This window comes from Salmo salar, chromosome 02, assembly GCF_965601325.2.
Source record: "Salmo salar chromosome 02, fSalSal1, whole genome shotgun sequence".
In the NCBI taxonomy this organism is placed as follows: domain Eukaryota; kingdom Metazoa; phylum Chordata; class Actinopteri; order Salmoniformes; family Salmonidae; genus Salmo; species Salmo salar.
The window spans coordinates 49,286,365-49,292,364 of record NC_138292.1 but is presented as its reverse complement, the minus strand read 5'-3'; positions in this window follow the sequence as shown (position 1 = coordinate 49,292,364).

Below are 6,000 nucleotides of genomic sequence, written 5' to 3'. Positions count from 1 at the left end.
GTGCTTATGCAGTAACAGATTGGAAATCCCCCCAAACTATCAAATATAAATTCCACTGAAGTGACTTCATGTTTATTTGACTTAAAATGTCATACACTTTATTTTATGCAGTTTTGTAGACAGTCTTTCACAGCTGAAGGATTTAACCATGTGTGTGTATGTCAATACAGCACTCTCACAGAGGAATTCATATCACACCGTCAGAAAGGATAATTCGGTTGAAGGAAATGCAGAGGGAGTCATCTTCTGAGGTCTCATCAGGTTTGAACCATGCATTTGCTTTCAACAAGTTTATCTCTACTTCTTAAGGAATTATATTCTGGTAAATTGTTGTAGAAAGTATTGACTGTCTAATTATATTCTCAGTTTCAGTGGAGATGTTTTCTGAAAGCCATGGACAGAGAAGAGGGTGTTTTGGATGGCTCCTCTCTAAGGTGATGTGCACTGAAGACATCCACTGGTTCGAGTAATGTTTGAGTGTAACCAAACATTCAAACCTAAGCTGAATGACAAATACAAGTTGAAGGGTGGAGGAATGTAAATAAATCAAAGCAAGCCTACTTTGACCTATTATTGTGATTCAGTAACAGGTGATTCACCGTGGTTTTAGTAAGTCATAGAATTTCCATTATATGTATAGTCATTTCGGTTGCCAACCTTCCATAGCTAGCTAAGTATATGACGCAAAAATTATTTGCTGGTTTGAATGATGCCTGAACAGCATAGCCTATTATGAACACGGTGCCAGAAACATTCCATTTAATAATATTCAGTGCCTTCAGAAAGTATTCACACATTTCATTATATGTGTAGTCATTTTGGCTGCCGACCTTCCACAGCTAGCTAAGTATATGAAACAAAGATTATTTGTTGGTTTGAATGATGCCTGAACAACAGTATAGCCTATTATGAACACAGTGCCAGAAACATTCCATAAAAAAAATATACAGTGCGTTCAGAAAGTATTCTCACTATGACAATAACCTAAAATGCAAGGCCAAATCTACACCGTAGTTGCTTTCCAAGAAGACACTGAATATTCATGAGTGGCAGAGTTACAGTTTACACTTAAATCTGCTTGAAAATCTATGGCAATGATCAATAACCAATTTGACAGAGCTTGAAGAATTTTTGAAAAAAAAATGAAGAAATGTTGCACAATCCAGGTGTGGAAAGCTCTTAAGAGACTTACCCAGAAAGACTCACAGCTTTAATCGCTGCCAAAGGTGCTTCTACAAATATTTACGTATGCAAATGAGATATTTCTGTACTTCATTTTCATAAAATGTGCAAAAAAAATGTAAACATGTTTTCACTTTGTCATTATGGGGTATTTTGTGTAGAAAAAAAAATATTCAATCAATTTAGAATTCAGGTTGTAACACAACAAAATGTGAAATAAGTCAAGGGGTATGAATACTTTTGGAAGGCACTGTATATTTTGAAATGTTATAAAAGGAAGAACAATTAGTGTGACAGCAAAAATTATATATTTTTATTTGGGGATGGGGGAAGGTCTGTTAGAAGTTAGTAGAGCTCTTTTTAATTTTGTTAGTAGAGTTATATGGTGCGGTGGCTTATTGCTGCCACTCAAATTTGTTTTATGTCATTACGAGATAAGGTCATGTCACAAGTAGAGATGAAACAGTATGAAAATGTCATATCATGATTATAGTGACCAAAATTATCACGGTTATCAGATTTATCGCGGTATTGTTAAAATGTGCTGGAAATGTTAAAAAAAGTACTGATACACATACTGAAATCATTTCACCAAGTTTTATATTGAAAACCAACAAACAACAAATAAAATTAGCAGCACTATGCACTTTTTGAATTGTGCATAAACATTAAAACATTAAAAAAATATATACATATATAAAATGCATGAAATGAAATGTATGCATTCACTACTGTAAGTCGCTCTGGATAAGAGCGTCTGCTAAATGACTAAAATGTAAAATGTAAAGATGGCACCATGTGGCCATGAGAGGTAAAAGTTTCCCTAGTGCAGGTTTTAATGAACACAACCTTAAGTAAGCAAATCAAATGTGCATATAAAAGCAACACAAGTAAAGCAATGTGCATGTAAGAACAATACAACCATATGTAAACCAATCCAATGTGTAGGTGTTGACATTAAAATAACAACACAAAATATGTGAACAAATGAAATGAACAGCACTGATTGTATGTCTGTTCTCTCCTAAATAAAGAAATTAGGTGCTGCTGGCCTAACATCCTGTATGTATGCATCTTTGTTCACTTGAGATTGAAATGTAAAAATGTCAGCATATTTACTTTGTCTGGTTTAAGCAGTGACGTGTGAGGGGAGACAATGTGCCCGCTGGCACTGAACACTCTCTCTGATGGCACGTTGGTTGCTGGGATGCACAAAAGCTTCCTGGCAACCCTGGCAAGGTGAGAAAGCTCTGATGCATGGCCCCTCGTTGTTTCATTATAATTATTATTACACACACACACACACACACACACACACACACACACACACACACACACACACACACACCCCCCCGAGTCTATCTTCTGTTTTGCATTTGAGTAATTGCAATGTGCCCAACAATTGACATAAATAAGACTCCTTATTAGAGTCTTGTATAGGAGTCTACAGTGTTTCTCCTGTTGGAACACTTTTACAACCAAGTCCACGACTGCCGGATTTTAAATGAACAAAATATGTTAGTTGGGAGATTAAACTACATAACGTGTTATGTGTTAGAGCCTGCAGAAGCAGGTGTAAAATATACTTTATGTATTTCACCCAAAAAACTTAATTTATTTTAATTTATTATTTTAAAGTTATTTTGAGATGTATTAAACTACTTTCAAGAGTGAATTATTTTATTGTATTTATTTTCTAATTTCTGTTAATGCTGTGATGTCATCAACGGGAGCCATGATTTTACTCCTCAGTTTGCTCAGAGCGTGATAAGGAGAGGTATGTGTTAAGAATGCTCCGGTCTTTTGCATGCACATGTTCGCAAATGCACAAGAAAAGACAAGAAAAAGTTATATTGTCACTGATTTAGTGTTGCATTACTGTTTATAGTAATTTATATTTAGGTGAATGGGAATAATGTTCGAGTGCAACTTTGCAAGGCTAACCCAGCTATCGTTAGCTTTGTTGCGTGAGTGGGTCTCTTTCAGGTGCAGGCAACATGAGTTTTCTGATGATTTTCGTACAGGTATTCTGCACTGTCTTTTGTATTTTATCAGGCAAATATACTTATATTGGAGTCCAGACGGCAGCATTAACTTTTGCCTTGTATTTGTACCCATTCCATGCAGGTATGTTGTGAAATGTGACGATTTTGTATTTCATGTTTAATGTGCCTAGTTAGCTGTCGTTCATTTAAAAAATTGTGTTGCTTCTTCATTAGTATGCCTCAGGTATAATGGTACAATAGTACACTCTAAGAAATATTGAGCATTTAGTAGATTAGTTTATTGGTGTACAACATTTATAAAACGAAATGGGAGTCTTTTGAAAATATGAACATGAACATTTTGTACAATGTATTTTTTTGTTTATGCTTTTACTCCTGAGTTTGCTCACAGCGTGATGAGGACAGGCAAATATACTTGTAACGGAGTCCAGACGGCAGCATTAACTTTTGCCTTGTATATGTACCCATTCCATGCAGTCATTAAAAGAGAGACAACCTGCAGAATTGTGTCCAGAGCCTTATCTTCCACCTACACCTTACCAGAACACAACGCAGAAAGGTACCGGTACAGAGTCGGTTACATTGGTGCCATGACCCAGATCAACATGGATCATTGTGAATCGCTGTTGATCAACACCAGCTTGGTCGCCAGGAGTTGCTATGCTATAAATAGGTTGGAAGTGAAATATCTTACACACACAAGGGACTTTTTTTGTGTTTTGTTGGGTATATCTCTTAGATTAACTGATTCGTTTGAAATTGTTGATACATATATTTCATTTTATTTGTGTATAGTGAATGACTTTTATATTGTTGGAAAAGGAGACTGTTTTCAGTGATGAGCTTGTACTGGGTCTTGGGAGAGGGAGGTTTTTCAGGGAGTTGCCTCAGACCCCAGCTAGAACTATAGATGTTGTAGATTCACCATTTTTCCTCTACTCGGGTGCCTAACGACACACCCTCAGCTCCTATAATTATGCCTAGTGATACCCCCTCAGATAGTTAAGAGGTGGCCAATCCTGACTTTGGAAGTCTTATCACACAACTCGCTCATCAGTTAGGACAGTCTATATCAGCTCAGATTAGGAAGGAAGGAGGATAGAGACGCACATGCTCAGAGCACCAGTGCAGGCCAGACATTCACTGACACACCTTCCCTTAATTTATCTGGTATGAAGTTGGTCATGCAGTCTGACGTGAGAGAGCCCCCATGTTTCAGAGGGGATGGGTCTGACAAGTACTCAGTACATGAATGGGAGGAGCTCATGGATGTTTACCTGAGAAAAAGGAGTGTGCCGGTCATAGAACAGTCACAGGAGATCATGTCCAAGCTTATGGGGAGAGCTAGAGACATCGTAAAGATAACAATCCGCAGCAATACATCTGACACCTCACGAGAACCCTAAAGTGACAATAGATATACTGAAACAGCATTTTAGTGAGTTGACATACTCATCCATGCCTCTTGCCGAACACTTTGCCAGTATTAGGAGAAAATGCCATGGAGTACCGGATCTGTCTGAACAAGGCAGTAGATGTGGCCGATGAGTGTTTGAGGAGGCAGGGTCGGAGCATCGAGGACTCCAGCCGAGAGGTAACGATGATGTTTGTGAAACACTGCCCAGATCCTTCTTTCTGCGGTTTTAAAGTTCAAAACAGCTGATAGGTGGATGGCAGCTGAGATACAACATCTAGACGAGTATCAGTCTGAAATGATAGCTCAAATGCTGACCAGGTCAATGCGCCCTGCTGCTGTGAGACAGGTGACCACACATGTCCAGATGCCTGTACTTGATGATGAAGTGCCATCTTGTCCAGTGTCTCCTAGCCAGAGTGAAGTACTTGTCACACCCTCTAATCAAACTGAGGGAAACTGCATGCAAACCTTGATAAGCTTACTTGATCGTGCGCTAACGCAGAACACTCAGACAACAGTAAGACTGCTGCACCCACCTAACCAAGGGTACTCTTACAGGAAATATTGCATGGTGTGTAACGGTACAAACCACTCTATGCTTGCACACTGTAGAAGGGAGGGTCTGTGTTTGTCATGCTTTGAGTCAGGTCACTGGTAGAAAAACTGTCCGAAGTCTCGGTCTAGATATAGTGAGGAGCCCACACAAGCAACCTATGCAGCGGCGCCGTTAAACTAGCAGGCCCGCATTTGGAGGGGGGGATATTATTTTTTCTTTATTTATTTCACCTTTATTTAACCAGGTAGGCTAGTTGAGAACAAGTTCTCATTTGCAACTGCGACCTGGCCAAGATAAAGCAAAGCAGTTTGACACATACAACACAGTTACACATGGAGTAAACAAACATACAATCAATAATACAGTAGAAAAATCTATAGACAGCATGTGCAAATGAGGTAGGATAAGAGAGGTAAGGCAATAAATAGGCCATGGTGGCGAAGTAATTACAATATAGCAATTAAACACTGGAATGGTAGAATGTGCAGAAGATGAATGTGCAAGTAGAGATACTGGGGTGCAAAGGAGCAAAAAAATAACATGAGGTAGTTGGGTGGGCTATTTACAGATGGGCTATGTACAGGTGCAATGATCTGTAAGCTGCTCTGACAGCTGATGCTTAAAGTTAGAGAGGGAGATAGGAGTCTCCAGCTTCAGTGATTGTTGCAGTTCGTTCCAGTCATTGGCATCAGAGAACTGGAAGGAGAGGCGGCCGAAGGAAGAATTGGCTTTGGGGGTGACCAGTGAGATATACCTGCTGGAGCGCTTGCTACGGGTGGGTGCTGCTATGGTGACCAGTGAGCTGAGATAAGGCGGGGCTTTACCTAGCAGAGACTTGT